The sequence below is a fragment of the Adiantum capillus-veneris genome, chromosome 1 (genome assembly GCF_014529385.1).
Source record: "Adiantum capillus-veneris isolate H3 chromosome 1, ASM1452938v2, whole genome shotgun sequence".
Lineage (NCBI taxonomy): Eukaryota > Viridiplantae > Streptophyta > Polypodiopsida > Polypodiales > Pteridaceae > Adiantum > Adiantum capillus-veneris.
In genome coordinates, this window is record NC_140931.1 from 106,900,231 (window position 1) to 106,908,721 (window position 8,491).

The following is an 8,491-nucleotide window of genomic DNA, read 5'->3' on the forward strand; positions in this document are numbered from 1 at the left end:
TAAGGAATATTTAATCAGTGGAGAAGACCTTTGATGTTTAGCCTTTTAGCTTACTGATTTGACGTTTGTCACACTTCGTAACATATCAAGGATGTCCTTAAGTATTCCTAACCAATCAAACTGTCTTTTAAGAAGATTATAAGTCTTACTAACACTTTGGTGTCTCGCACTTGGGGTATCATGAGGATCATAAAGCATTTGATGCCTTAATTATTATTCCCTTGGAACACATACTCAACCCTTGTAGAGTAGATAGCCATCAATTATGGCAAACTTCTTTCACTTGAATCCATTTTGAGCATCCATTGATGCTTTGATCTCATTGGAAACTTCTTCATTTGGATCCCTTTTTACAAGGTTTTTTCATATCTTGAATTATGTAGGATTATCTTGACATTTTTTCTTGATTGATCCAAGGATCACATGCATTATACCTAAGCTCGTAATCAAACTCTTGAAGGATTTCAACCCATCTAGCCTTGCATCCTTTGAGTTCTATTTGATTAGAGAGCCACTTGATGCTCTCTTAGTCAAGCACTATCATGATGTTGGCACAAGACAAACACCAAACCGTGAACAACTCATAAAAATCTCTTTTTACAAGCTTTTGAAGCTCCAAAGAACAAATAAAAGGAGATCTAGGTATATTATGTTCACCTTGAATAACTTACCTTCCTTTGCAAATTTCAATGAGTTTTGTTAATAATTTCTTTTCCAAAAGGTCCCAGCCCCCATGGTATCCTTATAGCTTTGGATTTCTACTTTGAAAGTAGCAAAGTCCGAAAACAATGTCTGGAATGTGGATTCTCGCGTGCGTTAAATCACATGACCAGTCATGGTGAGTGGTTCAAGGAAATGAAGACTTTACAGAGTCTTGGCTATATAGAGCCTGGGGGGATGACACTGCACATCCCATTATACATACAAGAAATGTACCATTGTCTATGATAGATGGTAAAGTACGTGGTTGATGTACTCCATGTACTTAATATCACAAAGAATTTGGTTTCTACTCAAAAAATGGTTTGAGTAGGGTTTGCAGGTCATGATGGTCTCTTTGTCAAAGAGCATAAGAAGGATGGAAATTTGGTTGTTCAAGGAATAAAGTGGGTAGAACGTTTACTTTGAAAGTAAATGTGCTCGAGGTGAATGCTGCCATGTTTGCAGAAGGTGCATGAGTTGTTGTAAATATGGAGATCTGACACACATGTATTGGTCATGTATATTTGCAAAGACTAAAGAAGAAGAAAACTAAAGAGATGGTTTTAGGTTTTCCAACCTTTATAATTGTTAAAATGTAGAAAATTTGTGCGGCTTGTCAATTTGGAAAACCGGCAAAAGCATCGTTTCTTCATGACAACAAGGGACCCTTTGGGATTAAGGTTAATTAGAGACCAGCCAATAGGAAGAGGGTGGTGGACACACTCTATACCCTAAAAAAAGTAGGGGGACAAGGTAACCTTACACCTCTTAATGGCCTCTTACCTAGTGAGAAGGTAAGGGAGGAGGCTAGGGAAAAGGGATGGGAGGCGGCCAAGAGAAAGGGAGGGGGAGGCGGATTCAAAATACACTAAAAGTTTTTTTTTTCAAAACTCATATTTTTCCTCCTTACAAGCCTCCCAAACCTATTTTAAGGTCTTTTTTTTTTAAACTTTTAAAAGTAAAAACGTGCAATTAAAAATCCAAAAAATATATATATTTTTAAAAGAATTCAAAATAACACTTTCCACCCTCCAAATTCTCCCTAAACCTATTCTATAGCTAAAAAGTGATTTTCTCTTTCTAAAAATCTATTTCCAACTCTCCATTGCTGTAACAACATCATGCACCTTATAGTCATACATTCTCTCTCTACTAGCTTTCTTTCACCTCCATTGTAGCACCAAGCAAGCTCCTCCCCCTTCTCTTCCCTCTGTTCACCACATATTTTCACACCAAGTTAGCTCCTCCCCCTTCTCTCACCTCCATGGAAACATAAAACAAGATCCTCCTCCTACTTTCATTCACTCACACTACATGTGGACCTCTACTCTAAAACCCAACAAAAAGATCGGTTCAAAACACTTGTACGCCACAACAACAGGAGGTGTAAGTGATGAGTGGGAGTTGCAAGGGTTTGAAATTGTCCTTGGACCTTACATTCAGAGCTTGATAGCATCTCCATCTCTAACTTTATCATGCTAGAGACAAACAACCTTTGAACACCTAGGGCTTCACACCTCTATCAAAAAAAGTAAGCAAAGTTCCTCATACAATTAGGGTGTGATGTTATGTTGGTGGCTTTGGTGCACCATCTAGTGTTGCATAGCATGCGATTGAGTCTTACAATGTAAGTTAGACTCATTATCTATGGAGAGTTTTCCAAGTTTCTCCTTCTAATTTCTTCTTTGTATAATTGTCACTAGATTATTGAAATGATATCATTTTATACTTTATCCCTTTTTGCTCACAAAATTTGGTGTTTACTAAAGAGTCAATTAGTTTTGAGGTGATATGAGCAAGCAACCATGTGCAGAGATGGAAAACACTCTATTCTTGCTTCGTGAGGAATCTTACAATCCCTCCATTGCAATACCAAGCAGCTGCATCCCCTTATTCCATCTCCATTGTAGTACCAAACAAGCTCCTGTTTCTCCTTCTACTTCCCTTTACTCCTATAGGAAAATCTCTGCTCTCCAAAGCTAGCCAGAGAAAGAGCTCACCGGATTTCAATGCCATAATAGTAAAGGCATAGATAGTGAGTGGCTACCCCAAAAGTACCTTCAAGGTGTTTTGGTTTTCAAGGTGGAGGAAGGGAAAAACTTGCCAAGAATATCATTCCTTATACAACTATCCTTACCTTGCTATCAAACAAGTACCATATGCCTCTAAAAATGAGTGGCCACAAGGGCTGCGAAACTCTCAAACAACAACCCTTGTTTGGCCAGATGGCCATCCCTTGTGGCCCCTCTTGTTGAGGGCGCCTAGAGCCTTAGCATGACCCTAGGGCCAATTTTTTCTTCTTTAGCACAACAAATTCTTCTTTAACCACCATGAATCAATTCAAGAATCATTCACCATCTTATAAGAGATTACAATATAGGAACAAAAAAATAAATAAATCTTTTCCACAATAAATTCATGATAGATATGGGAGCCAAGTTTTTGGCTTTAAAAAAAAAGGGTCTTAAGACCATGCTAGGGTCCTAGGGACCTTTAACTAGAGTGTCCACAAGGGCGTGCATAACTACCAAACAGGAACCCCTGTTTGGACAGATGGTGCTCCCTTGTGGCCCCTCTTTTTGAGTGCCCCTAGGGACTTAGCATGGCCCTAGGGCCCTTTTTTTTCTAGAGTTCATGGAAAAAATCAATGGACACTTGAAGCCAGAGTTGTGCTTATGAAGACCATTTGAAAATCATACCTCAAGAAGTCTATGCTAGAAGAGCTTGAAAATGAAACATACACAAGCTTGGGATACTTCAAGTCATCCCTAAGGTCTTTGGAAACACCCAAGAATGATAAATTTAGGGCTTACTTATCAAAGTATTGAATCTTACCTTATCATAACACATTTGTTTCTTTCTTGTTTTCAAAGAGTACATAATCGGTTAGAGCCTCACCTCAAGGTTATTTTTGAGAAGATTAGTTCATTAAAGCTTATAATTCATTTTATCTGTCTATGTGCCAAATATCAATGTTGTTAGAGTCCACTAACTTGTAAGAGACTACAATATATAGACGATCTTGTAGATCTCTCTCTCTCTCTCTCTCTCTCTCTCTCTCTCTCTCTCGTCCTATAAGAAGGAATCAAGTACTAACATAAAAAAGTTCTTCTTGATATGTAATCAAGTGACACAATTATATCAATATATGTTTTTGGATGGCACAAGTGCATGGTGATAATCCTACCAAGGTTTATTCCTTAGATATCATTTAGAGATTGGACTCTACTCTATTATATATTTTTATGTACAAAATAGTAAAAACAAGAAGCAATTTACACTTAAAATATTACAAATCTAATTTGACTTACCGACAAACTCAAAATATGGTAGAGATAGAGTGCTCTTGCACCAAAAAAAAAACAATAGAGTCCAAATTGCTTCTTATTAATCTTGATCAAAATATGGTCATGAAGAGTATACAAGGGGAAGTGTAGTTATAGTTATTGCATCCATTCCATGACATAGTGTACTCATGGTAACCTATTACATAAAACTATCTCTGGTGGGGGTGTTCCTTGCTAGGAAAGAATGTCTTGCTCAGGGAAATCTTTTCTATTTCCTTGCGAAGTATCTCTCCATGTTAGCATAATGGTTGTTGTGGTGGGCACTGCATTAAATTATACAATGAGATTGCTTGAGGAGAGCTTTGTGTTGCTAGAAGTGAATCATGTTATGCCAGCAGCTTGAGCCATTGTCACAAAGATCACCACTCAACTAACATAGTAAGAGGTCACCTTGTTCCATGACGGTTTAGAGATATGTTGAAACAAAAAAACACATGAGTTCTACATTTTCAAGTTGTATAATAAACACTCTTTCTTAGTATATGTTGTACAAATTTGGAAGTATTTTCATCTAACTTGGACTAAACAATGCTAAAATATGCATTATGATGAGACTACTCACCTCTAATAAGCACAGATTTGAAGAACCTACCTAGAAGAGATAACAAAGAAGGTTGTTTTAGAGAAAAAGCGGTGTTTAATCTCTATTATGTCAAATATTAAAAGGCTACGCAAACTTTACAATGAAATATAACGAGATGAGGGAGTGCATGTGTGTGTGTGTGTATGCTGGGTACACACACACACACTCACACACACACATACATGAAAATTTGATGAAAAATGGTAGAAGATTTGAAATGAACATTTTAAAAGGAAGAAAGACAGTAGAAAACAAATTAGACTCTATAGGAGGCTGTTGTTTACATTATCCCAATAGGCATGCCTTCTCTCTCCCAACATATTGAAGAAACATCAAGAGACTTCTTAAAGTAGGATGGGAGTGGCGGTCACATGGGTGCAAATGTTCTCCACTCAACAGTTGACATTGGTGTCAATCTGTAGCACGTCATTATTGTCATGACCTTTGGTCACCCACGTGTGCCACTTTTGATGTAAACTCTATGGGCAAGCAAATATACACACTTCTGGTGTGCAAGGTACATGGTTTGTGATATTGTTGAATAGGCATGCCTTCTCTCTTTGAACATATTGAAGAAACATCGAGAGACTTCTTAAAGTAGGATGGGAGTGGTGGTCACATGGGTACAAATGTTATCCACTCAATAGTTGACATTGGTGTCAATCTATAGCATGTCATCGTTGTCATGACCTTTGGTCACCCACGTGTGCCACTTCTGATGTAACTCTATGGGCAAGCAAATATACACACTTAGGGTGTGCAGGGTACATGGTTTGTGATATTGTTGAGCACTATGGCTGTTAAAAGTTCAGGATGCAATGGAGGAAGACAATGGAAGGGAGAAGAGGAGAGGGAAAGAGTTAGGGGAGAGGAGAGGAGAGGAGAGGGAGGGAGAGAGGTAGGACAAAGGTAGGGGAGAGGGAGAGAAAAGGAGAGAGGGAGAGGTAGGAGAGAGATAGAGGGAGAGAAAGGAGAGGAGAGGAAGAGGGAGAGGGAGAGGTAGAGAGTTACTTTTTTGGAGGGAAAAGAAAAATTCAAAAGGTTATCTTTCTAGTGAGTGTAAGTAAAAAAAAAGGTCATTTTCTTTTATATGTATATAGATTGAGAGGAACTTTTAAGTTTGAAAAAAAAAAGTGAAAATTGGATTTTTGAATTTTTTTTTTTTTTAGCTTGGGTTTATGCACGTTTTTTATGTGGTGGCATGGGAAAGGGTGGAAGTAGGTAGTTAATGGCACTATACTTTTCTCCTTCACTTTTAAAGAGCTAGAAGAGAGAAAGGGACCTCTAAGAGGATCTCAGCCTACATGGACCTAAAAAAAAGCCTAGAGAATCCTACTCAAAAGTAGCTTATTGAATGCACTTGTCCCCCAAAGTCTACACAAAATTAGGCTTAATTCCTTAAAATTCGGGATTCTTACAAAACCCATGCAAAGTTCATATTTTCCTAATGCAACCATGTAAGCATGAATGCATTGGATTTAGTACTTATAGATATATGGAATCTGGAAAAGACTTCGTCTATGGGTGAATGTAGGTACTATGTGAGATTCATTGATGACCATACACGGAAATTATGGGTCTATTTCATGAAGCAAAAAAGTGAGATGTTTATAAACTTTCATAATTTCAAGGCTATGGTTGAAAAATAGACTCAAAAACATGTTAAGTGCCTGAGTCAGATGGAGGGGGAGAATACTTCTCCAATGAGTTCAATGGTTTCTCGAAAATGCATGAAATTCAAAGGTAGTTTTCATGCATATATACTTCGTAGCAAAACACTACAAAATGGAAGAACATGCATATAGCTGAAGTTTCTAGAGCGTTGATAAAGGAAAATAATATTTCTTATTGTTATTGGGCTGAGGCTAATGGTAGAAGTGTTTACATTGTGATTAGGACCCCTACTACTGCAGTGCATGATATGACAACACAAGATAAGTTTTGTGGTGAAAAACAATATGTATCAGATTTTAAAGAGTTTAGATATATTGCTTATGTGCATGTGCCGGATGAGTTGAGAAGTAAGCTTGACTCAAAAGAAAAAAAATGTGTATTTATTGACTATTCCCTTCAATGAAAAGGTTATCTATTACAATTTTGTCATGGGCAAAGTGAGGGTGTCCAAATAATTATTTTTATGAAATGGAAAGTTGGTATATGGATGTGTGTTAGGGTTCAGACTAACTGGTCGAACACCCATCATAGTCATTGTGCTAACCTTATCTATTCTTTTAATCATATAGAACAAAAAGGAATAGTGAGGCATTCCAATCCTCACTGAGAGCTCCACCAATACTTTGTGTTTTCTCTTCTTCTCCCTCTCACTCCACACACACCGCGCACTCTTCAAGTGGTATGAGAGCTGATAGTACTATTCCTCTCCCAATGGTTTCCTCTTCCTAATGAGCTTAACATTGGCAACGGATAGAATCTCAGAGCTTCCATGACTATGGAGGCATTGTGAGCTCCACACATAAAGCTCACGCATCAAGTGTCAAGAGGCTGAACTCCACAAGCTACAAGGGGTAAGGGATTGAGTTTTTTGTGAGATCAAATAGAGAGAGCACACTCTTGATGAAGAAGAGAAAGAGGATTCAATAGAAATAAAGAGGGATTATGTGTGTAGTATGACACACACACATACTCTGATTCTTGACATTGACGACTTCTCCTTTGACATTGACATGCACAGGTGAGGTGCCACTTCCCTATAGGAGAGACAACTGACATTGGCATCGACTTGATGACATTGAATACAGGTTTTCACATGCTCTCTGGCATTGTAGAGAGCGGGGCAGAGAGATAGTCTGTTGGGAATGCTATTAGCAATGTTTCTATGCATTTATGGGATTGGATTTGGATTTCCATGTGTGTGTTAGGCCATGATGTATGTTCTCTGTGGTACTGCTTATGTTAGCCATTGAAGACTTCTTAGAGACAGCTCTCAGATACAATTTTATATGCACATGGATACTCTCACAGGTTCTCTAGACATAGTGTATCTTTGGCAGTGACACCCATTACAGCTCTGTTGAGATGCATATGATTTATGTGTGATTAGAACTTCAGAGTGCTTGTGCTCTATTGAGAGTGTTTTAATTCCCGCAAAGAGTTGGTTCTTTGCTTTTGCTTGCATACTCCTTGGCGTCTGTTTGAGTGTGTGTTGTCTTGTGGTTTTGCAATGACAATTTCATGTTTTGGATGTATGTTGCATTGGAGAATTAATTTTGGCTTTTTTTGGCAATCCCAATAGTTCTTGAGACTCAATCCAAAAAAGCTCTTTCTGAGACTATGGCTTGTCATGTCTGCATAACCTTTTCTTAAGGGTCGTTGTGTGAGGTTTTTTGAAGCCGAGCATAGGGGACCACGTTGTTGGAAAGAGTGTCACAGGAAAACCCTCACCTTGGAGAAGATAAAGAAGCCCAAGGAACACAACAAAGAGTATATTATTTAGTGCACAATGGAAAGATAAGTTAGCCCTCTAATGATGGATGTATATACAATGCACGAGGAAAAAACCTCCTAGTGAGGAGAAAAATACCCTGATGGTCCTAAGCGTGTTCACACACATCACTACCACATATATATATGGGGTAACAAATTCCCCCTGAAAGTGATCGGTGAACGAGAACTGGCACCTGCTGTATAGGGAAGTGCCATGCCCTAAGGACATCAAAAATCCACAAAGAAAAGCTACATTGCATTTATATGCCCGTACCGGAATAATTATACATATAAAACACTATTATACATCGAAATCCGATATAACCACCGTTTTGCTGTTTTATTTGTTTCGATCAAAAGATTTTTCTTATATAAGAAATTGTCAACGGTTTTGATTGAAAGCAGCTGCAGAGCT